At 35.2% G+C, this 27,448-nt stretch overlaps 1 protein-coding gene across 1 annotated transcript in view; it reads right to left on the reverse strand.

Moving 5' to 3' along the window:
• Positions 1-27,448, reverse strand: part of LOC103506496 (probable serine/threonine-protein kinase DDB_G0282963) — a 118,625-nt gene that overhangs the window by 49,463 nt on the left and 41,714 nt on the right. The window contains exon 3 of the mRNA XM_026821541.1: positions 8,746-8,798. The gene's annotated coding sequence lies outside the window, so the exon portion shown is untranslated. The remainder of the gene's footprint in view (positions 1-8,745; positions 8,799-27,448) is intronic.

Below are 27,448 nucleotides of genomic sequence, written 5' to 3' on the forward strand. Positions count from 1 at the left end.
ACTCCAAGTCAACGCTCATTTCATAACTTAGAAAATCCAGTCTATGCCTATTGTGGAAAGAATGTTTACCTGTAAGAATAAATAGGTAGTTTATTTTGAAAGAACCAAGTACCAAGACTTGGTAGCTATGCCCTGGTAAGCCCAATTCCATAGAATAAGCTTAAACACTTTAGGCTTGTTTTAGGGCTAAAATAGCCCCTCAGAGGATTACGTACCTGGATTAGTGGGTTACTAATTTTGAAGTGAAAAAGAAGTCCCTCTTTTCAGTATCATACTAGCAAAATTCAAGTATAGTCATGGAGGAATCCAACTTAATTTTTTCAAGCAAAGCTTTTACAAAGCTATTGGAGTCTTTGCTTGATGCTTGATTCATCATCCGTCAAATATCAATGATAATTTGACGGATCCTCAAAACATATTAAAATTTTCCTACATTAGATTATCTAACGCAGTGTTATTTTGGGTTAAATTTGCTATATCAAACTGTGTATTGTAAGCACATTGAACAAAGAAGCATATTCATGAGAAGTTTTTTTATAGATTATAAGCTGCCTTTTTATTTAGTATTTACGTTGCTCTCCTGGTTTGATAAGATTTCCTCCTCAGATTGTTTTTTCTTCTTTTTAGCTAAATCCCCTTTAGGGATGAGCTATTCATTTTTAACAAAAGATATGATGTAATAATAAAGTTGTAATGTTTTAGAGAGCCCAGCTTGTTTTACGAAATTGCGAACTAAAATTCAAAAGAATTCGAATATTTCGACCTCTCCCCTTAGCCATCCGCTTCTGGAAATTATCTTACAGACAAGTTTCCTTTACTGGATGCGTATGAGAGAAATCCAAGATACACTGACAGAAACGTGATTCATGTTTTGTTTTCTGTTGATGCGATAAACAATAAAAAGTTCATCGACTACCAAGTCTGTCTGGTGACAAAATCGACTGCTAACCAGGAGACCACGAGTTCGAATCCCGTCAGACGCGGTGATTATCCGTCTATTTTTGTAAAGTACAAGAACCCTTTCTATTTTCTACGTTGATATTATTGAAGTATTTGAGAAACAATATGACAGATACCGGAAAAATTATCTTGAATCAAATGAGACTGAGCAAAAGAAGATTTTAAAATTGATGACCAAGGTATTTTGCGGTTCAAAAGATCTCCAAAGGTTAATGGGAAAATACACCAGTTAAAAGATAAACAAATAAATGGTCAAGATGTTGAGAAAGCCTTTCATTTCAACCTTGCACATAGGTTGTCTTACAAGATAAAAAGATTTTTATACGTATCCATGGTAGATATGTAATAATAAAGTTGTAATGTTATCTGTCCAGAGCTACCAGAGTCATTTGTAATATGATAATATCATTACAACTATCAGAGTACCTCAAGGAGAAAATTTTCATTCATGAGGACTCAATTATATGCAACATTACAAGAGTATGTAGTACATGTAAGGGTATCTATCATTAGGATACGGTGGATATACCTATAAATTATGTATATTGCCACAACAATAATGATAAAAGTGGTAACTTGGTAGGAAATGACATTAGCTTGACCATTGGTTATTTTATATTTCTATCAGAACCTACTAAACTATGTAACTTGTTTAAGCACTTTATTTATTCTAACCTCTCAAGCTGTGTCCTGATAAAAATGGTAACTTGGTAGGAAATGACATTAGCTTGACCATTGGTTGTTTTATATTTCTATCAGAACCTACTAAACTATGTAACTTGTTTAAGCACTTTATTTATTCTAACCTCTCAAGCTGTGTCCACACATAGTCGATGGCCGTGTGGACAACTTGAAGCTAGACTTTTGAAAGCTTTTAAAGTCGGATGAACCATATGATTCGTAAAAAATGGGATTTACAGCTTTCTTCTTCAACAACGTTTTGGTTATTGGTTATTTTTCACGAGGAATTCTATATGTAATCGTGTGATGTGATGGAGTAAGAAGTGTACCTATTTTGGTGGTTCAAGAATTGGTCCAATTGATAAATTATCTTGTATTCCCTGGTTCTGGATCGACTGCTGACTCTGCAGAGCTGGGAATATTTCAGGCCATACTAGGTATGTACTTAGTTATTTACCTATGTACTCTATGTACCTTGTGTACCTCTTTACTCAAGCACTCTCATTTAGTCACAGATTTAACGTTTATAAATAGAAATCATTTCAACATGACGAAAGGGCGTTTCTCGTAAGAATGTACTTAGTTATTTACCTATGTACTCTATGTACCTTGTGTACCTTTTTACTCAAGCACTCTCATTTAGTCACAGATTTAACGTTTATAAATAGAAATCATTTCAACATGACGAAAGGGCGTTTCTCGTAAGAAAATCACTGCATAGGAGAGAAGAAAAAATCTGACTAGTTTTTATAAAATCTGACGAGGAAATAAACTAAGAGCCTCTACGCTGCACCTCTTTATTGAAATTCTTTCCATGGGTATTCCATTCGTTTGTAATCATATTGGTATCAATGGTATCACTAAGAGAATAAAATCCATGTAAAAAGGACAAATTTTGCACTTTATCCTTAAAAGGTCCTATTGCATTTTTATATTTTCATTTTTTAATGCTGCTGTGGGATTTGAAACACAGTCAGCTCGTTTACGAATCCAATGTCTTAACCAACCAGCAGTTTTTATGAAATCTGACGAGGAAATAAACTAAGAGCCTCTACGCTGCACCTCAATATTGAAATTCTTTCCATGGTATCACTAAGAGAATAAAATGGTATCACTAAGAGAATAAAATCCATGTAAAAAGGACAAATTTTGCACTTTATCCTTAAAAGGTCCTACTGCATTTTTATATTTTCATTTTTTAATGCTGCTGTGGGATTTGAAACACAGTCAGCTCGTTTACGAATCCAATGTCTTAACCAACCAGGTACTTCACCAGGGAAATCACTCACAACTTAATAATGAAGATAAGATAAAGAAATTCATTTGTGTGAGCTTAATCTCTTAAATTATCGATGTTTTCTCTGATTTTCATGTCTATTGAGATTCGAACCACTATTCCCTCAGTAAGGAATCCAATTAGCAACTGTATTACTGAGACTGATCACTGATTACGAGTAGGTACTCTCTATACGTAGAGGTACGAGTATTTCTTGGAAAATATGGTAAACTAACCCTAACGGACAAGGAAAAACCCCATCTTTTGACACGGTCAGCCGTGGTCAAATCGATCGGTCGATTAGGCACCCCATGGTTTTGATCTTCTGTGAATTACCAAAGTTCATAAGTGCCTCATGGTATTGCTTGTCGATATACGAGGAAAAAATATTAAAATTTCAAGAATTTAAGGCCGTCATGGCGTCAATTTGCCCATAGGCATTCAACGTGTTCCGACAGTAATTCCACCAATCAGGGTCTAAGCAAAGCGTCACAGAAACATTTTCTACCATTAAATTTGTCCTTTGAAACTCTGTTAGTTCGTGGTCAAATTGGTAAACTAATAAAATCAACAGAAGTCAGTTATTGCTACCTGTATATCTGCAGGGTTTTTTTCTGATCCCTCATTTGTGTGAGCTTAATCTCTTAAATTATCGATGTTTTCTCTGATTTTCATGTCTGTTGAGATTCGAACCACTATTCCCTCAGTAAGGAATCCAATTAGCAACTGTATTACTGAGACTGATCACTGATTACGAGTAGGTACTCTATATTTTCTTAATACGAGTGATTACTTTGTGATAAATCCGATTATTTATACAAACAAAATGATCGATCATCAAGTCTATAATTTCTTACGTTCTGCTAAATTAAACATGGTCCATCGGATCGCCTAGTTAAACAGAAGCAAGTTTCAACGTTAACGTGTAATCAGTCAATAATAAAACTACAGGTATTAACAACTAGTGGTATTATGGTTATTGGTTATACATAGATAGCTAACCTAAGAATAAGAAAATGAGTGCAAAAAGCAGGCTTTACGAAGAAAAGTAAATAATTATCGAGTATGTAGTACCTACCTATCTACATACATACGTACATACCTAGTTTTTTTTTATTATTATTATTTATTATTTTTTTTAAGAGGTTCGACAGAGGGAACTGTAACTGCTATGGTCTAGAAGATATAAATATAAGTAACTATTTGTCAAGATATCCAAGAAAAGGGATCAATTTAAAGAAGAATTTTGAAAATGTCCTTCCTAAAAAATCTTCTTTAAAGCCGAACAACATGGTCAACTTCGGTTGAACTTAACAACTTTTGATTCTGCAAATATTTTTGGGGTTCCATCGTTTATTATTTAAAATAAATAAATAAATTCTACTGTCTTTATTCCGTCTAAAACGCTAAAAAAAGAACCTTAAAAACTTCAAATATTGTAGGTACACATAGATATCTATTAAAGTCAAAAGTGAAGTTCAGAAAAAGAACTAAAAATGATTTATCATCCGAGAGGAAACCGATTTCTGATAGACTGTAATTACAACAACGTGTATGGCATACAGTATGAGTTCATTACCAATGCATTGTTATCAATAGGTGTGGGTGTAGAAATGCAAAACAATAATGCAGGCTAAATTGGCCAACGTTATGTCTTTCCTAAAAAAAAAAAAAAAAAAAAAAGGGGGAATTCCTGGATTTTATTTCCTCTTCTATTTTACGTACCCTAACCCAAAACAAAGCAAACATAATTTTGTAGGTACAACTGTTGTTTTCTTATGTTTTACAACATCTATCTTGTATTGGCATAGTGAGGTATGATGATCTTGATCTCTTGATAGAGGGAACAGTAACAACGAAGCTTTGTTCACGATAAAGTTCCCCCCCCCCAGGCGGGAGTCGAATCCGCGACTTAGCGCTTAGGTACAAGGTAGGCGGGTTTTTTCCGCACATTTCAAAAAATCAAATCATGAATCTTTGTGGTAAAGCAGAGAGCTTTTTCACAACTTTGTAGGTATCACAGTATTACAAGTCGTTTATTTACTCAATCATCATATTTATCATCGCTCGTTTCTTTGACTTGTAATGCCGCCACTGGTCGCTACTCAATAAAAGTAGCCACTCAATTGTCTTCACGAGGCCAAGTGCACCCTGAACGCCAAGCACAGAGCCGAAAAAAAACTGCGGCCCCGCCGGGAATCGAACCCGGGCCTCCTACGTGCAAGCCTAGTGTGATACCCACTCGGCCACGGAGGTTGCTCCATTATATTTAACTCCAATTTTCATTTCAGAGTACAATGTCGGAATGGAGGCTCGTGTTTTGGCTCACGTTCATAATTCTGGCGGTCACCAATCTATTCTATCTCGTGTTCGGCTCGGCCGAAATACAACCCTGGAACGACCCCAACCCTGTAGTACAAAAGCCGCCCCCCCGAAGTGAAATAGAAATCGGCCCAGAACCCGAATAGAGTGCCCCAAAACCCGAATAGAGTGCCCCAGAACCCAAATAGGGGGATGCTTGTAGATTGAGTACGAATAGACTATCTTTGGACAAGCAACCACACTAGTAGATCATTGATGGCCGAGGCCACAAGTGAGCGTATTTGGATTAACTTCGGATCAAGCAATCTGATTGGGGTTGATTTCAAAAAATTCCGCCCGGGGCGGATTTTATCCTGATGGGATAATGTTCGTTCTCGGAACGGCTGGCTTTTTCCTATCCTGTCTTCCTTCTCTCTTCGATTTCGGGACGATAAGACCATAGCAGTTACAGTTCCATCTGTCGAACCTCTTATATAAAAAAAGTTTTTTTTTAAGTTAGTTATTTAAGTAGGTATGTTCATTAAGTACAAACTAAAGGTATAGATAGCTCCATTCCGTATTATGTAGGTACATCTGTACGTACAATAATGTACTAACAATATACCTAGCTATTAGGACATAGCTGCGTATAGGTAATAATGTACTTGACTAATTAACTCAGCAAAAGCAAGGATCGAGGCGTATTTAATTACTCATAATTTTAATTACTCAATTGCGTGCTGACTACTGCGTGTGGTATGTTTTTCCAGAACTCACACAGAATCTGGCAATCGACTTATTACAACTCCAAGTCAACGCTCATTTCATAACTTAGAAAATCCAGTCTATGCCTATTGTGGAAAGAATGTTTACCTGTAAGAATAAATAGGTAGTTTATTTTGAAAGAACCAAGTACCAAGACTTGGTAGCTATGCCCTGGTAAGCCCAATTCCATAGAATAAGCTTAAATGTAACCGAAAAGAAGACCCAATGAGAAAGTTACAACTTTATGAGCAACTTGTTACCCTTTCAGTACCTAGGGGGCTTGGTTTACCAGTGGTCATTTGGTCAGGGGTACAGAAACACTTTAATAATACTCTGTAAGGATTTTTATCACAGTTTATTTTCCTTTAACGTAACCAAGGTAGAAAAACCAAGCTTGATTGAAACACCAAACCTTAGTAGCTTGATTGTTTTAACCAGCACGGTTGTTTCATTATTTTTCAAATGGTCATTCCTGATTGTTTTCCAAGAGCTTGATTGCTAGGGGTTTAATTAACGTCACTGTATAACTACTAAGGGGTTTTCGTGACGGGGTTTTACTCTCCTGGCATCTAAACTTCTCCTCTAGCCTGAGCGGGCCGGGAAAAGCCAGCCATCGCCCAGATGACCCATAGATATAATTTTCCCTAGGGGCCAGTTTTTGTTTCAATTTATAGCCTATTTTCCTTTCGTAATGGTAATGTACATTAGCTTAATTCGAATTTTTCTTTCTCTTACATTACGTTCTCCTACCTTTACGTTAACTTTCCCTCCCCTCCTTTCAGCAATATTAAAACTAAAAGGCAAGTGTTTAATAAAATCACTCTTATGACGATGAAGATGGGCTCCTAATTCTATTGTTCCTATTAAAATAAACTATATCAAGATATGTAGGTATATCAACATATACCAAAGAATTATTAAGACTATTATTAATATCATGCATTGTACTGACAAGAAGGACCTTCCAAGTAGAATTGTACGGAATTTAGTTCATTCATTGAATTATTTATAACAAAATAATATATTGTAGATTGTGACCATTTTGACTGAATGTATTGAAGAAGTGACTGAAGGTCTACGTAAAAAAAAAATCAAACTTTTAAAAGCTTACAATTAAAACATGAAATTTGTTCGGAACATGGGTTCTTTATTTATTTGGTAGTCGAGGAAAAAAATGTTGCTGTTGGAAATCATGATTTCAGAAAATCTCTCCTCCTTTCATGAATTTTGTAATGTGGCTCTTTTCTCGCATTACGATTCGCCATATTGTTTTTTTACTTCCTTCGTTATTATTTATCCCCACTCCTCATTTTTTATCCCCACCACCGAAAAACGTAATGTTAATGTACATTAACATTACGAAAGGAAAATAGGCTATTAATTGACAACATTTGATCACTGATTTCTTTCTCAATATTTGCTGTCATATCTGTCCGTTTTGTATTTCATCTCTCAACCTACAGTTGAAATCATCATATAAGAATTGTTGTTCAGTCAAACATAACGTTTACCGCAACTTTATCAAATATCGAAATCAAGCTTGATTGCTAGGGGTTTAATTAACGTCACTGTATAACTACTAGGGGTTTTCGTGACGGGGTTTTACTCTCCTAGGATCTAAACTTCTCATCTAGCCTAAGCGGGCCGGGAAAAGCCAGCCATCGCCCAGATGGCCCATAGATATAATTTTCCCTAGGGGCCAGTTTTTGTTTCAATTTATAGCCTATTTTCCTTTCGTAATGGTAATGTACATTAGCTTAATAAGCACGAATTCTCTCTAATCAAATAGAATTACATTTTGTGCAATCACTATATTCACTGTTCATTATTATTGTATCAATAATTATATTCCATGGGTAGCAGAAATTCGCGACTTGGGTTTTGTATTACGTAGCAAAAAAATGTGACTGTTGGAGACTTTTCTCCTTTCATGAATTTTGTAATGTGGCTTTTTTCTCGCATTACCATTCGCCATATTGTTTTTTTACTTCCTTCGTTATTTTTTATCCCCACTCCTCATTTATTATCCCCACCACCGAAAAACGTAATGTTAATGTACATTAACATTACGAAAGGAAAATAGGCTACTAATTGACAACATTTGATCACTGTTTTCTTTCTCAATATTTGCTGTCATATCTGTCCGTTTTGTATTCCATCTCTCAACCTACAGTTGAAATCATCATATAAGAATTGTTGTTCAGTCAAACATAACGTTTACCGCAACTTTATCAAATATCGAAATCGGCTTCCTATCATTGGTGGTTTAGAAAATCACTTATTGAATTAGAGGAGCTACATGTAGTTGCATAAGTGGATAATTAGATCTAGGAGTCATTATGCATCGTAGTGGTTAGGTTTGCCTGGCTAATAATAGGTACCGAGGTACCTACGTAAACAATATTTAACAATGGCAGTTTCCTGGTGATTTTAGCACTTCAATTTGAACCGAGTCAGAGACAACCACAATATGACGTTTATTTTTCCAAAATATGACTCTAAAAATATGACCTTTATGACCTTTATTTTCCTCAAATTATGCATCGTAGTGGTTAGGTTTGCCTCGCTAATAATAGGTACCGAGGTACCTACGTAAACAATATTTAACAATGGCAGTTTCCTGGTGATTTTAGCACTTCAATTTGAACCGAGTTGGTAAGTACGAGGTCTAGCAGTATTGGCAAAATATAATTAAAGAGGAGTTGTATTAGTGGATGTGCCAAAGCACCAAGTGCAAGAAGAAATCAATTAACTTTACTTACCGTTGATCGCAAGTTATCGTCAGTTTTGGATAATTTTCATTGTCGCAGTACACCTAGAACAAAAAATTAAAATCAGAGTTTATAAATTGTCTAAATATAATTGAGAGGAGTTGGTATTAGTGGATGTGCCAAAGCACCAAGTGCAAGAAGAAATCAATTAACTTTACTTACCGTTGATCGCAAGATATCGTCAGTTTTGGATAATTTTCATTGTCGCAGTACACCTAGAACAAAAAATTAAAATCAGAGTTTATAAATTGTCTATGTAACATTGTAAAGCACAAGAAAATTGGAATAGTTGTCACAGTTATCAGAATTTCACCAATATCAGCTATGGCAAATCGAGAGTGCCAAATACAAAATATTGATTGTTGAAAAAATAGCTAAAGGAATAGGTAATTAAAAATTGATTAATTTTCACCAAAGATCAATAAACCCTTGAAAACAACTCTCACCTAACAATACCGTTAAGGTCTCAAAATGTCACCATTCAAACGTGTACTTATTTGGTCAATAACTCGACAACTGTGCACTTGGTTGTTGATCAATCTTAATTGATCGCAATAAAATACGTTTTTAATTGTATCTCCATCATGTCACCTACAACTCTAGGCATATCTCTGCCTACTTGAACACTCGTTAAACCTGCTTGGGTCGATAAGGTGAGTCGAAGAAGTGTGTTATCGGCAAATAAAATAATTATCGAGAATAAATAGGTTTTGAGATAGCGAGTAACTAGCAATAAATCAGATTTTTATACCCATAAGTGCTCAATATTTGTATCAATGAAAAGTTTTTATGGTTTTGCAAGAGAACCTAGGCCACGTTCAAGTGACAGGATATTAACGAAATACTTGTCTCACTTGAGGGGGCACTTGTCTTGTAATTGGAATAGTGTGGGTTCGATTCCAATTAAGGACATTTTCTACCATTAAATTTGTCCTTTGAAACTCGGTTAGTTCGTGGTCAAATTGGTAAACTAATAAAATCAACAGAAGTCAGTTATTGCTACCTGTATATCTGCAGGGTTTTGTGGAAAATGCAAAGACTTATACGACTGCATAGTTGCACACAACAAGTGTGATATCGACATCTCATTTGAAACTTTGCTCTGTTTACCTACCTCGTATACGAAACTTTCTACCATATTGAATTCATATCCCTTGACATATGAAAATACGTTCTTTGCTTTTACGGTTCAACTGTTCTCCTTATTTCCTTCTTTCAGACTTTAATTTTCGTTCTCGCTTTTCTTTTTGGAGCTTTTTAGCTGTAAAGTTGACAGCATATATGAATTACTTCCTTATTTTCTCAGCTTCTAACCCTTTAAGTTCGATGAGAGTTGCATAAAGTGGAGATATTTCTACAGTAAAGAAACTTCAAGTGTCCGATTTTTAGCATTAGAGATTCATACAGGTGGATCCTTCGAGATTCAAGACTACCGTTTAACCGTTGTATTATAGGTCATTCAATGATTATAGTAATAGTTTGATGGATGATAATTATTATTCGTCAAATATCAAGAGCGTGAGTTCATTTCTCGCTTTTCTTTTTGGAGCTTTTTAGCTGTAAAGTTGACAGCATATATGAATTACTTCCTTGTTTTCTCAGCTTCTAACCCCTTAAGTTCGATGAGAGTTGCATAAAGTGGAGATATTTCTACATAGTAAAGAAACTTCAAGTGTCCGATTTTTAGCATCAAAGATTCATACAGGTGGATCCTTCGAGATTCAAGACTACCGTTGTATTATAGGTCATTCAATGATTATAGTAATAGTTTGATGGATGATAATTATTATTCGTCAAATATCAAGAGCGTGAGTTCATTGCTTGCCTACTCTACACTGACCTATACCTATAAATCTGTGATGGATAGAACCGAAGGTGGAAGTTTCTAATTCGGAATGAAAGTCTTGACTGACACCTGTACCGTTTACACTGGCTATACCTTGAGTTATTTCAAATGCAAATCTAATATTGAAGATGAAGATACAATCAGCAGATTTGAATTAACACGCGGTATGTACCGTACATAGCAAATTTCATTTATTTACCCATCAAAACTGTTGAAGAACACCGATGCAATAATGAATTGGCCAATAGTAATATTCATGTCTAGTACGTTCATCTCAATGTTCATCTCCCAACAAACCTGTTCTGAAGATGAATAAGAAATTCTTTGAAATGTTCAATTCTTATCTTTTCTATAATGTTTGCTGTTGAAGAACACCGATGCAATAATGAATTGGCCAATAGTAATATTCATGTCTAGTACGTTCAGCTCAATGTTCATCTCCCAACAAACCTGTTCTGAAGATGAATAAGAAATTCTTTGAAATGTTCAATTCTTATCTTTTCTATAATGTTTGACCTAGAAGTCTGGTGCTCTTAGGTTAACACTATTTTGTCCTGGTTCCCTGATGGGTGCAATTGGGAATTAAAGTAAATGTTAACTATAATTTAGAGATAAAGTGTTTCTCTTTTTCTTGCAATTCATTCAATTGGTACCCTGAACTTTTGTCGAAATATATGAAGCTACAACCGTGTAACTTTTGATTTCATGCTATTAGACATTGAATTCCTCCGGGGATATCAGAGAAGAACCAGATTTTAAACTGCTCAGATTATAGGTAGAGGTAGGATTATTTCTTGGAAAATATGGTAAACTAACCCTAACGGACAAGGAAAAACCCCATCTTTTGACACGGTCAGCCGTGGTCAAATCGATCGGTATACAACTGGACTCCGAACGGGACCAAACGTTGTTGATCCATTTTGAAACATAGATAGAAAAATTAACAAAATTCTTGGGAATGAAACAATAATAGGGTTCAATTTTCTGGCAAATTACTTGCACGTGTTGCACACATTGCTCTCGGTTACAAATTCTAAACGCACAATTTTGCACTTTTGGTGATATAGTTTAAAAATTTGAACACGAAAGGGCATGGATCTACCATCACGTATAGGTACGTAACATTTCATTTTACTCATACATAGGTATAAATAAATTTGTAGGATTTTCCCAATATCTCAATAATCCTAAAATCCAATGCCATGCTGGCACCGGTCGCTATGCGCATTTATATGTCATAGCTACTCATTTTCCTCACGAGGCGGAGTGGGCCCCGCACATACATAGGTATAAATAAATTAATTTAGGTAATACTTGTGATAGATAGTAAAGTTAGAAATTAGATGATAAAATATGTAATTTGAAAAAGGATGATAGAATATTGATAACAACTAACTGTAGCTATAGCTACCTTGGTACATCTGCAGTAGATCTTCTAACCTTCGAGTAACTAATAGGCTTCAGATAAGAATAATAATTATGCACTATTAGGATCAGGGCATCTGTAAGTCATTTTCTACCCATCCCTAAGTCTTCTTTATCTCTAAATGCTAATGCCTGATTCCTAATGCAAGTGAATGCATCTTCTAGGTATTTAGCGCCTTGGATGTGTGCATAAAAGTAGGTCTATGTGTCAAGCTAGAAATAGAATTTCATGGTTTTGTTTGTTTATAATATTAGGAGTAATAGTCACCTTCGTACGTATAAGATTATCTTCATACAATGAAAGTTATCATTTTCACCTCACCTACCTATATGATATCCAGTAAATAATCTACTTGGGGACTCCATAGTTCTTACTCTTCAGTGCTAATACTATTGATGTTCCCAAATTGTTTTCACGAAATCGTTAGGTGTACCCAAAACCTAAGAGTCTTCATTGTGGAAAACAATATCTAGGATCTACCGACTTGACGCTATAGTGAAATTAGCGGAACCCAGCTATTTCAAAACCCATTACAAATTTACTCAGCTAATATCTGCATCAATGGTTTTTGCTAATGCCTGTAATCTGTAAAATTCTAGACCATATGTGTTCATTTCTATGCAATAAGGGTACCTATTATACATCCACGGGATCGGGGCTCTTGAGTGAAGTTTACTGGTAGATGTCTGTTTTTATAGCCTTTAGAGTGCTTTTCAGTACGTTCCAGCTATAGTGCACTAATGGCTGTAATCTGTAAAATTCTAGACCATATGTGTTCATTTCTATGCAATAAGGGTACCTATTATACATCCATGGGATCGGGGCTCTTGAGTGAAGTTTACTGGTAGATGTCTGTTTTTATAGCCTTTAGAGTGCTTTTCAGTACGTTCCAGCTATAGTGCCCATTAGATTTATAGGCATTCCTTGTATACGTCTTCATTTCATACACCTATTGCACCGCCTAAACTTCATTCAAATTCCTCTTCAGCGAGTTCTGGCTTCTCATGATTTTTTATTAACGTTTTGATTACACTCCTGTCTGAAATGCTATACAAATGCTTTATTAGCGGAAGAGAGCTGATTCAATCGGAGAATAAGCTGGATGCTGAATAGGTCAGAAAGATGGTCAATGAAAGGCCTTCTCTCCGATGATTATTTCCAGCGAACTCTCTTCATATTTTATGACCTCTACGGCTCAGACTGTATTGACTATTAGCTATCAGTGTTATAGGTACTAGGAGAATTATCAATATCATCGATGCTAAATCCTACATCCTGTTAGGTTAGAGGATATTAAAAAAATCTTATCTTTCAGGACTGACCAACAGGGAGAAAAAGTATGTATATGTATTTTCAAACGTTTATTTTTAAGGGCTTTCTTTTTGTGATGTGTACTCTTGAGCAGTTGGAAAAAAATATCTAGAAAATTCTAGGATTGTTTTTTCTTCTGACAAATGCCGGGATTAAACAAGGACTCCGCCCTGTCAGAAACTGAACCTAGGACCTCTAACTCTAAAGTCGAGTAAGCCTAGTGTACTAACCACCGAGCTGGGAGACTGAGAATTTCTTTGTGAGATTCGAACCCGGTCCTCCTGGATGTAATTCTCCCACAGATCTCACTGAGGGTACTGGGAGAATTCAAAGTTGTACTTCCGCGCATAACTCATGTTGGAATAGATGTTAGAATTTAATTTATGTTTCGATTCTTGGGTGTTCAGTTTCCGAGTCAAAACATGAAACTTGATGTTCGCATTGATGATTATTTTCAGCGAACTCTCTTCATATTTTATGACCTCTACGGCTCAGACTGTATTGACCATTAGCTATCAGTGTTATACTAGGAGAATTATCAATATCATCGATGCTAAATCCTACATCCTGTTAGAGGATATTAAAAAAATCTTATCTTTCAGGACTGACCAACAGGGAGAAAAAGTAATTATATGTATTTTCAAACGTTTATTTTTAAGGGCTTTCTTTTTGTGATGCAGTTGGAAAAAAATATCTAGAAAATTCTAGGATTGTTTTTTCCTCTGACAAATGCCGGGATTAAACAAGGACTCTGCCCTGTCAGAAACTGAACCTAGGACCTCTAACTCTAAAGTCGAGTAAGCCTAGTGTACTAACCACCGAGCTGGGAGACTGAGAATTTCTTTGTGAGATTCGAACCCGGTCCTCCTGGATGTAATTCTCCCACAGATCTCACTGAGGGTACTGGGAGAATTCAAAGTTGTACTTCCGCGCATAACTCATGTTGGAATAGATGTTAGAATTTAATTTATGTTTCGATTCTTGGGTGTTCAGTTTCCGAGTCAAAACATGAAACTTGATGTTCGCATAGAAACTTTGAGTTTGAAATCGATACGTAAGAGAGTTATCATGTTTTTTTTCTACCATGTTTGCTTTAGCTTGGCCACACTTGTATGTTATTGGGAGAGAGAAAAAACTCATGTTAAAAAAAAGAGTTATTTCTCAAACAACGTTCTATGCCATATTTTACTTCTAGCAGATATTATGTCATTTCAAAAGTGTCAATATTATATTTCACATGCTTATGGTTATGTAAGGTCTTCTCTTCAGTCAAATAATATGTCATGTTAAAATTGGTAGCAGAAACAAAAAAAAAAAAAAATCTCTCCAAAGAAAATTGTAATCTAAATCCTTCAAAAATTTACGTAGGTATAAAATTACCTAATTGGGCAGTTTATGTTGATGCCAGTTTCTCTCTTCTACCTTTAAAATTGTACATTAGGTATTAATCGTTGATTTTGATTAGAAAAGGGATTATCAACGGAGGGATTATTATTGATTGATATTTACGTAAGGGGTTTTATAGACCTCGTACAATGGCATAGATAAATTTAGGAGCGATAGCACTTGGTTCTAGTAAATTATGCACATAGGTAAGTCAGAGAAACTGCTAAATAATCCTATAAAAATAAATAATACTAATGAAAAATAAAATCCGTCAAAAGCGCTGAGCGTCTCTATGAGTAAATGACCTGTAAAGTCATACCTATTAACTACCTAAACGAACAGTTGTCTAATCTACCCTGTATGCAGTCAAGAAAGTTGATAACCTATAACCTTCCGGCTCTAGCTTACAGCCTTTTTTTAATCGTTGATTTTGATTAGAAAAGGGATTATCAACGGAGGGATTATTATTGATTGATATTTACGTAAGGGGTTTTATAGACCTCGTACAATGGCATAGATAAATTTAGGAGCTATAGCACTTGGTTCTAGTAAATTATGCCCATAGGTAAGTCAGAGAAACTGCTAAATAATCCCATAAAAATAAATAATACTAATGAAAAATAAAATCCGTCAACAGCGCTGAGCGTCTCTATGAGTAAATGACCTGTAAAGTCATAGCTATTGACTACCTAAACGAACAGTTGTCTAATCTACCCTGTATGCAGTCAAGAAAGTTGATAACCTATAACCTTCCGGCTCTAGCTTACAGCCTGAAAGGTTCACTTCAGGCTTACACCGCTTACATTAACAGCGAAGAAGTCGAAAATCTTATGAATAGTTTTAGAATGTTTAGGATTCCATATGGAATATAATTGCTCTAATTGGCTTACACTCGACTCGTGTGTTATAAGGTTTCATATTCATGTCTGCTCTCTCAAGTTTTCAAATCAATATCCAATTTTAAGTTGTTTTTTCGAAAAGTTTTTAGTTGTGGAAAACTTACGAGTCTGGTGAGACAGTCTTGTCATGTCACTAACTCAAGCTTCTGTCTACTGACTTGGAAGTTAAGCTTACAGAACTATAATAGATCTTAGATGACGTACTCCCGTCCTGTGTCCATACTTTATTTCTTTATCTCTCCATTCAATTTTACAACCTAAGAAAACGTTCGGAGAAATAATAAAAACTACATAAAAATAGGTAAAATTAAAACATAAAAGTACCAGTAATTGATTTCTGTTTAATGTTTCCAGAATTCCGATAGGTTGTTTGGTCTATGTTCCAAGGTACTTTCGATAGTCACCTGATAGGTTGAATGCTGAGCAGAACAGGTTCGTTTTGTTTTGATCTTTTGACTTCTCTTTACAACTTCAATATCATTTGCAAATTTGCAATTCTGATGAATCCTTAATCATACTAGAATTACTACGTACCTTTTTTTATGAAGAGAGAATCCATCTTGGTTATTTATTATATAACATATGTACCTAAGTATGTACGGTTTCATTCTTAATATACTACATCCAATAGGCAAAGCTACAAACGTATGAAAGTGTATTCTTCACATGTGAGAAACAAGAGAATTTATGTGAGCCAAGTAATATGCAGTAATAGGTTTGATGATTTGAAATTTTCACAGTAAAATGTTAATAATAAGATCTTCTAATTTATTATCAACTTTACACAACTCTTAGACTTGAATCCTTTTAATACCACCAAGCACTTCACTATGGCAGATTACATTTACAGGTCTAAAATACATTTGCTGAAGAAGATGTATGAGCATTCCAAGTTGAAACATATTTCACAGTTACCCAAATTAAATATATTGCAAATCTTGTATTGACATTTATACTTGGTAATATAATGCTCTAATAAATCGTATAACCATTGATATATTTTATGTTAAATACATGGGGACGACCATGCCATCACTTGTATGTCATCCGTACCAATAATAAACATTTAACATGTGTATCCACTATCTACTGACCTTAATATCTCATGTCTAGCTATCATTCTCATAGCTTGTACGAGTAGGTATAGGTGCACGTTTAAAGCTATATTCACAGTTACCCAAATTAAATATATTGCAAATCTTGTATTGACATTTTATACTTGGTAATATAATGCTCTAATAAATCGTATAACCATTGATATATTTTATGTTAAATACATGGAGACGACCATGCCATCACTTGTATGTCATCCGTACTAATAATAAACATATTTTAACATGTGTATCCACTATCCACTGACCTTAATATCTCATGTCTAGCTATCATTCTCATAGCTTGTACGAGTAGGTATAGGTGCACGTTTAAAGCTATAAAAATAGTAGATAGAAATTTTATGAATGAAACTTTCCTGAAATTTCGGAGTCCGCAAGGTCATCAGTAGGAGATTCCTGGTCATCAATAGAAGATTCCTGGAAGAAAGAATAGGATATTTTGATGAACAACCCCGTCACCTTTATGAATGGCTTAGGTTGGAGTCCGCAAGGTCATCAGTAGGAGATTCCTGGTCATCAATAGAAGATTCCTGGTCATCAATAGAAGATTCCTGGAAGAAAGAATAGGATATTTTGATGAACAACCCCGTCACCTTTATGAATGGCTTAGGTATAAATCGTTATTTAACAGTACCTGGCACCCACTATTCCTAACAGACATACTCGTACCAATTACAGTTTGGTTTTTGCTCAAATTCTACCTCCTCGGTAATAACAGTACCTGGCACCCACTATTCCTAACAGACATACTCGTACCAATTACAGTTTGGTTTTTGCTCAAATTCTACCTCCTCGGTAATCTAATCTACTTGAGAATTGACTTGTTACTCTTATTAGACAAAAGTTGATTGATTCTCAAACTGACCTATCACACTATCACTAATGCTCACACGTCATATGAAGGACCGAGCAACTTAAAATTAGTTCCTCATTACTCATTATTAACATTAACGTGTTAAAAGAACGAAACATGTTCTTGAGGTGTCTTTTTTGCATACAATAAAATACAATTGTTTCTATTAGATTGAGTGCACCCGAAGTCCAAGCACAGAGTCGAAATTTGACCTTGAAATATGGCCTGTCTAGGCCAGTATGTTGACCAATAGTGGATGTGCTAAATTTCCCACCCTCAGATATGTATTTATCTTCTTCCCCTCTTGATTCTAGACGAAAAAAGAACACCCATAGGTACTAGGCAAAATAGGGTTAAACTGTTTAATAGTGGCTAACTCGCCAGCTATGGGTTCCTGATCTTATGGTCAATCAGTTTTGGAATTAATAAAGTTAGTCGAATATTTGAACTTGACCGAACTGCACAGAAGTTTTCTCTCGCTATTTTAAACCCACTAAACAAAACTAAATATAATTGAATAAAAGAAAATCGTAAATTTGACCCATCTATTTTCATTTCGATTTTTTTCCCTTAAGAAGGATTTGCACCGGACAGAAGAGGATAAGGAAGCTGCGATGACCTCGTTTGACACACCGCTACAGAATCTTGTTCCCACTAAACAAAATTAAATATAATTGAATAAAAGAAAATCGTAAATTTGACCCATCTATTTCATTTCGAATTTTTTCCCTTAAGAAGGATTTGCACCGGACAGAAGAGGATAAGGAAGCTGCGATGACCTCGTTTGACACACCGCTACAGAATCTTGTCAATTATGAAGATTACAATGCAAAGAAATTAGAATGACAACGCGACCAGGTACAGCGATCGGTGTGTGAACGTCAAGAAATGGAACGTCAATTTTTTAAGTGAATCGGGGCTAAAAATTTATACTAAAGACTGCCTTCTTCTGAATGACCCTTTAACACCCCCTTTCCCGAAAGACTTTGTCAGATTTGCCAAATCAAATTGGAGAAAATCCTTCGTAATCCGTAGATAGTAGACTCAACTTGCTTAAAAAATAGTTGTTTTGTGATACTGACACGAAACTGCTACAAGAAACACGTGTTTCTGATCCTGATAGCCGGGGTTAAAACCACTTGTGTGTTTCGTTCACATTCCGGGGGTGGTTTCTAACCTCAGTGGTGCACGGTAGATTTCGGATCTGGAAGTTGGTGGTACGAGTCCCAAGTTAAGCCATAAACTTTAACGAGGTGCATCAGGGAAATGACAGTTGCGACAAGCATGTAAGAAGTAGTTACACAACTTTATTATCGTATCTTTGGTTGGGTGGAGGAGTTCACTGTGTGAGAATCCTGCCATAAAGCCTTAAAAAAAATCTCTAACTTTTTTTTTATTTTATCTATTATTTATTATAATTATTATATTTACTTAGTAGATGACCGTAGACAAGGGCAAGTCTGATCCAACCAGACAATCGACCAGTCTTCATCTCGTTCGCGCACAAGCTCTAATTGGACACCAAAACAATGCCAAGTATCAAACCAGACTGTTTGTTATGTCATTCCATTTTCCAGACTGCTCGTTCACGTGACATTTCTAGTTTTTTTTTTCACGAGAAAAATCCGCGCGGCCTTGTCAAGGTGTGCAATTCAATGACCTTGTCAATGTGTGCAATGCCGCACTTGCACGAGGTGCGCAATGGTGCACTTGCACGCTGGTATCTCTGGTACTATACTCGAGTAGCTAAACAAACACCTGCACAGAATACAAGATTCTGTAGCGGTGTGTCAAACGAGGTCATCGCAGCTTCCTTATCCTCTTCTGTCCGGTGCAAATCCTTCTTAAGGGAAAAAATTCGAAATGAGGAATTAAATCTATTCACATTTCTTTCTTGACAATTTTATTCTTTCTTGTTAACTAGGTACTCTGCAATTTTTCTAGAAATCTTCCGTCTTTATTTTGCTCGAGGTCCTTGAGAAGCCTTCAAAAATTCAGTGAACTTTCTTCGTGTATTTTTTCATACTGAGTGAGATCACAAGTTATACGTATATTTTCTGGATAGGTAATTGAGGAGACAAAGCTGGTTCGATAATAAAATAATTATCCACAGACTTTGATAGACATAATGTCCGATCTCCTGATACTTCCCGACTTCTGAGAGTGACTCAAACTTGATATAATAACCTGTCTGCAAGCAACTAACTTTATATCATTGATTTATTGTTTTAGCTTTCACTTTTACTCGATATTCATTGGTTTTGATGAAACAGAAGGGTTTGGGGCGGGTTTAGCACACTCACAAAAAAATCTTGTTTAATCTTGTTACCGATAATTTATATTTAATGTGCACGAGATTTTAAATTACATTCCTTCTAATGGATTGACAGAATATAACGACAGAATTGGACTACCAGGAGAATAACTGCAAAAAAGACACCTCAAGAACATGTTTCGTTCTTTTAACACGTTAATGTTAATAATGAGTAATGAGGAACTAATTTTAAGTTGCTCTAATAGGTCCCCAAAAGTGCAAATTTGTGCGTTTAGAATTTGTAACCGAGAGCAATGTGTGCAACACGTGCACACATTGTAATTAGTAATTTGACAGAAAATTTGCCAGAAAATTTAACACTATTATTGTTTCATTCCCAAGAATTTTGTTAATTTTTCTATCTATGTTTCAAAATGGATCAACAACGTTTGGTCCAATTCGGAGTCCAGTTGTATGAGTCCAGAATAGTTCTGGAGTCTGCGAATCCGGAATCAAATTTGCAAAAAGCACTCCGGAAATGGTCTCATAAATAGCACAATATTACCGAAGAATTGAATCCCTATAAGGGCAATAGAAAGTAATGCTAACAGCACAAATCTGATAATATTTGTTGCTACAAATAGTACTGAGCCCATATGTTATAGAATACATTAATTCAACATAATACAAACATAATAGGAAGCTTGGACTGTGAGAAGTAAAATGCAGTGGAACGAAATATTTACATACACGTAACGCGTACTCTTGTTATAATGCATTCATTACATTCTAGTTTAAAACCAGCATTGGACTCAATCTCTTTGGATCCCATAGGTGTTTGAATCAGTCGTTATTTTAACAAATATACTATTTGATAATACTTTTATCAAAATATATGTATCAGATTCTGTTACGCCAAAAACATTACAACTTCCCTGGGTATCTCGGCACCCACCTTGATAATGTGCCTTTTACCGAAAACTTGTTGACTATTAGTAATTTAATGATGTCAATAAAAAATAGTAAACAATACCTATTATTGAAATAATTGTGATACATACGAGTAGGTACAACATCCATTTTCATAAGAAATAATTGCCAGAATCTTCAACTGTCTATCAAAATCCTATTTGAAACATATTGAACTTGAACTTTACATCGAACTTAAATAGAAAGTGCACTTAAGCTTCTATGCAGGTTCATTTATCAACTCTGGAACAATTTAAATCTCGGCCAATTGATTTCCTGAGTCCGCTCCTTTTTAGCCCGTCCTTCCTTTATTATTACGATAGTAATAAAAAAAGGTACAGTGGACGGGCTATTGTATTCGCTTCGGTGTCTGTCGGGCTATTGTATTCATTGGGGAAATCTTAAATATGTACTGTAGTGGGAACTTTTATTTTTCCAAGAATGTATAAATAAATAATAATATATTGAAATATTTGAAGAATTGGAGATATCAAAGAGAGGGATCAGAAACAGAGAACCTTCCAACCTGAAAGCAGAAGAGAGAATGAGCTCTGATAAAAATCTAGGTCCGAAGAAACCTCCTCTTGAACCCCTATAACCAAAAATAAACGTAGGGGGTCAGGGGAAATGTAGGTGGTTGAGGGGAGGTTTCTCTTACATTTTCATCATGGGTTTGCAGACTTCGTGGCTATTTTACTTCTTCACAGTTTTAGTTCTGGCTATCTGTGGTATCCGTGATTTGTTCGCGAAATCCGCGGTTTGTTCACGATATCCGTGGTTTGTTCGCGATATCCGCGGTTTGTTCGCGGTATCCGCGGTTTGTTCGCTGTATCCGCGGTTTGTTCGCGGTATCCGCGGTTTGTTCGCGGTATCCACGAGTTTAATTTCCAATATTAGATTTGAAAGTTCCAAAAGGACTGAAAAGTCCAAGTAAACCTGTCCATGCTGGAGTATTATCCTTGCTAGGTCATTCCATAGCCTTTCACTTCGTACGGTTCTCCTCATCGAAATTCAAAATCGTCTCGGAAGATAAAATATGGGCGAACATTTTAAATATTTCGCCGGAAGTTCCTTAAAGAGAGGACTTTGAAGAGTCAAATCGGCTCTACAAATCTAGACAATCTGGCTATCAGATCAAGGAGACTTGGAGGAATAGAAAGGAATAAGATGGGAAGTATCCAGTTTAACTAACGCGTGTTGGGAAGATATTTCCGAGCGATATAAACTAAAAACGTACACTCCGAGTGTCAATTTCAGTGATAAGGTTCGAAAAATTAATGGACCATCTCCGATATGTTTTATGTTCACTAGCTCACGGAAGAAATAAGCAACAAACTAAGTGGTAACAAACATGTAACTGCAGTAAATAAGTTTCTGGCCAAATTGATCACACGCTTTCAGTATGAATATCGGGAACTTGCAATCAATGAGACTAAAAAGAAGTAGATCTAGATTTGTAGATCGATAATATTTCAAACAGGTAAACACACCCATACCTAGCTCTGTTAGGTTGGATATGATGCTAGAAAACATGTAATTTGACTTATGAATATGTATTAGAACAGATATATGAACCGTTCGACAACATAGATGCCATCGGAATGTTCACGAATATGATCAGCGTACTACGAATTGCTCAGTGATGCATTTGATTGAACATAATCATGTTACAATAGTTCTGAAATAACAGCAAACAAGGCTTGTCCTCACAAGGATGCTCTTCATTAGGAATCATTTGTATGCAGGACACACGATTTGAATGTTGCCACGAAGACTTCATTGTTTCATTACCTCATCCTTTTACCAGAAGTAAAGAAGCCTATCTCGTCACCATCAGGAAATTTATCTTCCCAGCCAATCAAATTGAATAATAGAGCTTATCTATTAGCTGCTACTCATACCTATCTCAATGAACTTTATAGTGCTGCCACAACTCGCACCAAGGTTGGATTGATAAATAGTAAATTGATGATTCTGCGGTCTTGAAAGTGCATTTATTGGTCACTTCAATCAGTTGACCAAATCAGATGCAGTTCTCGTGGTAGTATAGGCAATCAGGGCCGGATTACCCATAAGGCAGAATGGCAGACTGCCACGGGCCCCGCGCTTTTGGGGGCCCCGCGCTTTGAAGACTTACACTAGATATTATGGGTTTTTTCTAAAAAAAAAACAGCGCGGGCCCCTACCCTATTTCAAGGTAGGTGACAAAAAAAATGCGAAGTTAAAGGGTATTGCATCCCTATTGAAAACCACAACTCGCACTCGCACCAAGGTTGGATTGATAAATAGTAAATTGATGATTCTCGGGTCTTGGAAGTGCATTTATTGGTCACTTCAATCAGTTGACCAAATCAGATGCAGTTCTCGTGGTAGTATAGGCAATATTAAAACTAAAAGGCAAGTGTTTAATAAAATCATTCTTATGACGATGAAGATGGGCTCCTAATTCTATTGTTCCTATCAAAATTAAACTATATCAAGATATGTAGGTATATCAAAATATACCTAAGAATTATTAAGACTATTATTAATATCATGCATTGTACTGACAAGAAGGACCTTCCAAGTAGAATTGTACGGAATTTAGTTCATTCATTGAATTATTTATAACAAAATAATATATTGTGGATTGTGACCATTTTGACTGAATGTATTGAAGAAGTGACTGCAGAGATGAAGGTCTACGTAAAAAAATTTGTTCGGAACATGGGTTCTTTATTTATTTGGTAGTCGAGGAAAAAAATGTTGCTGTTGGAAATCATGATTTCAGAAAATCTCTTCTTCCAAACACCAAACCTTAGTAGCTTGATTGTTTTAACCAGCACGGTTGTTTCATTATTTTTCAAATGGTCATTCCTGATTGTTTTCCAAGGAAAGTGTACTCTGACGTGCTCTGAGCACTACCTACCCATTATTTCTTACCTTACCGCTAGCACCAAGCACGAATTCTCTCTAATCAAATAGAATTACATTTTGTGCAATCACTATATTCACTGTTCATTATTATTGTATCAATAATTATATTCCATGGGTAGCAGAAATTCGCGACTTGGGTTTTGTATTACGTAGCAAAAAAATGTGACTGTTGGAGACTTTTACTTTCGTTTTTTCTTTCAATAATTAAATGGATATTCTATTTACTTATGATTTGATTCCGGTTAGATACGACCAAAGTATTGTGGACAGTTCCTTGTGGATATTTTAGTGCTAGTATATTGATTTTATTCTCAATTGGTTTTTTGCAAGTCTACTTAAAGTCAAGTAACTTTGTGCAGTCATGGCTCTTTATGACATACTAATGTGAATATTTTAAATTATTCTAATACTAGCTGCTCCAGCTAAAAGCTCTTAGGTCAAAGTTTAGAAGGCGATCTGGTTTATAGTGCTAGTATATTGATTTTATTCTCAATTGGTTTTTTGCAAGTCTTAAAGTCAAGTAACTTTGTGCAGTCATGGCTCTTTATGACATACCTACTAATGTGAATATTTTAAATTATTCTAATACTAGCTGCTCCAGCTAAAAGCTCTTAGGTCAAAGTTTAGAAGGCGATCTGGTTTATATTTGGTAGAAACTTTAAGGATAACAAAAACTAGTTTACTGCTAACATACTGAGGTCTATCTATAGGATTTACTCTACCGAAATATACTTTCTTCAATTTATCATAAGTACCCATATGGGTAGGTACTTTCATTCAGCGAAGATTTGAGACTAAAGCCTTTAGGCATTGTGTACGTTATTTCAACTGTACATAAACATGGAGTGTCTCGAGACATGTTTATTGAAAACATACATGGTATCTATTATTCCTGAACATTATGTTCTCTTTATGTTAATGTTTAGTTAATGTTCACAAAATTTCAATATTCTAATTAAATTTCTCAGCTGGATAAAAACCATTGATGCAGATATTAGCTGAGTAAATTTGTAATGGGTTTTGAAATAGCTGGGTTCCGCTAATTTCACTATAGCGTCAAGTAAAGTCAGTAGATCCTAGATATTGTATTCCACAATGAAGACTCTTAGGTTTTGGGTACACCTAACGATTTTGTGAAAACAATTTGGGAACATCAATAGTATGAGCACTGAATAATAAGAACTATGGAGTCCCCAAGTAGATTATTTACTGGATATCATATAAGTTGGTAGGTGAGGTGAAAATGATAACTTTAATTGTATGAAGATAATCTTATACGTACGAAGGTGACTATTACTCCTAATATTATAAACAAACAAAACCATGAAATGCTATTTCTAGCTTGACACATAGACCTACTTTTATGCACACAAGGCGCTAAACACCTAGGAGATGCATTCACTTGCATTAGGAATTTAATAAGAACTTGCAACACCAAGTGAACAACATCACAAGAGTACCATGATAAAGAATTTACAAACAGGGATATTTGGCACACTAAAGACTTGAAGTTGATCTCACCTTTGGTTCGTCCTTGTTGAAAAGTAAAACTGAACATATAAACTTGGTACTTATGGTGGAGATGCCATGTGTTCATGATGATGATGATCAACATGATCATATTCCTTATGTTACTCATCATACAGAATTACTCATATTAATATTACAAATATTCCACATTAATGATCGATAAGGAGTCATTATCGTGTGCAATTTGAACTGCTCATTACATAACACGTTGACTGCGTGTCGCCACATGACGATTTCCCTAAAGAATCTCAAAGATTTTCCTTATTACAAACTAGACCTGGGATGGATCTATCAGGTAACCATTGGATTTTAGGATTATTGTGATATTGGGAAAATCCTACAATGCTGCAGTGAGCACCAAACTTGTGACATAATAACACAAAGAAACTGTATTTACATTACATTTACATAAGGAAAAGAAAAAAAGGAATTAAATCTATTCACATTTCTTTCTTGACAATTCTTTCTTGTTAACTACTCTGCAATTTTTCTAGAAATCTTCCCTCTTTATTTTGCTCGAGGTCCTTGAGAAGCCTTCAAAAATTCAGTGAACTTTCTTCGTGTATTTTTTCATACTGAGTGAGATCACAAGTTATACGTATATTTTCTGGATAGGTAATTGAGGAGACAAAGCTGGTTCGATAATAAAATAATTATCCACAGACTTTGATAGACATAATGTCCGATCTCCTGATACTTCCCGACTTCTGAGAGTGACTCAAACTTGATATAATAACCTGTCTGCAAGCAACTAACTTTATATCATTGATTTATTGTTTTAGCTTTCACTTTTACTCGATATTCATTGGTTTTGATGAAACAGAAGGGTTTGGGGCGGGTTTAGCACACTCACAAAAAAATCTTGTTTAATCTTGTTACCGATAATTTATATTTAATGTGCACGAGATTTTAAATTACATTCCTTCTAATGGATTGACAGAATATAACGACAGAATTGGACTACCAGGAGAATAACTGCAAAAAAGACACCTCAAGAACATGTTTCGTTCTTTTAACACGTTAATGTTAATAATGAGTAATGAGGAACTAATTTTAAGTTGCTCTAATAGGTCCTTCATATGACGTGTGAGCATTAGTGATAGTGTGATAGGTCAGTTTGAGAATCAATCAACTTTTGTCTAATAAGAGTAACAAGTCAATTCTCAAGTAGATTAGATTACCGAGGAGGTAGAATTTGAGCAAAAACCAAACTGTAATTGGTACGAGTATGTCTGTTAGGAATAGTGGGTGCCAGGTACTGTTAAATAACGATTTATACCTAAGCCATTCATAAAGGTGACGGGGTTGTTCATCAAAATATCCTATTCTTTCTTCCAGGAATCTTCTATTGATGACCAGGAATCTTCTATTGATGACCAGGAATCTCCTACTGATGACCTTGCGGACTCCAAAATTTCAGGAAAGTTTCATTCATAAAATTTCTATCTACTATTTTTATAGCTTTAAACGTGCACCTATACCTACTCGTACAAGCTATGAGAATGATAGCTAGACATGAGATATTAAGGTCAGTGGATAGTGGATACACATGTTAAAATATGTTTATTATTAGTACGGATGACATACAAGTGATGGCATGGTCGTCTCCATGTATTTAACATAAAATATATCAATGGTTATACGATTTATTAGAGCATTATATTACCAAGTATAAAATGTCAATACAAGATTTGCAATATATTTAATTTGGGTAACTGTGAAATATGTTTCAACTTGGAATGCTCATACATCTTCTTCAGCAAATGTATTTTAGACCTGTAAATGTAATCTGCCATAGTGAAGTGCTTGGTGGTATTAAAAGGATTCAAGTCTAAGAGTTGTGTAAAGTTGATAATAAATTAGAAGATCTTATTATTAACATTTTACTGTGAAAATTTCAAATCATCAAACCTATTACTGCATATTACTTGGCTCACATAAATTCTCTTGTTTCTCACATGTGAAGAATACACTTTCATACGTTTGTAGCTTTGCCTATTGGATGTAGTATATTAAGAATGAAACCGTACATACTTAGGTACATATGTTATATAATAAATAACCAAGATGGATTCTCTCTTCATAAAAAAGGTACGTAGTAATTCTAGTATGATTAAGGATTCATCAGAATTGCAAATTTGCAAATGATATTGAAGTTGTAAAGAGAAGTCATATTAGAGCAACTTAAAATT

This window comes from Diaphorina citri, unplaced genomic scaffold (assembly GCF_000475195.1).
Source record: "Diaphorina citri unplaced genomic scaffold, Diaci psyllid genome assembly version 1.1 scaffold239, whole genome shotgun sequence".
NCBI lineage: Eukaryota > Metazoa > Arthropoda > Insecta > Hemiptera > Psyllidae > Diaphorina > Diaphorina citri.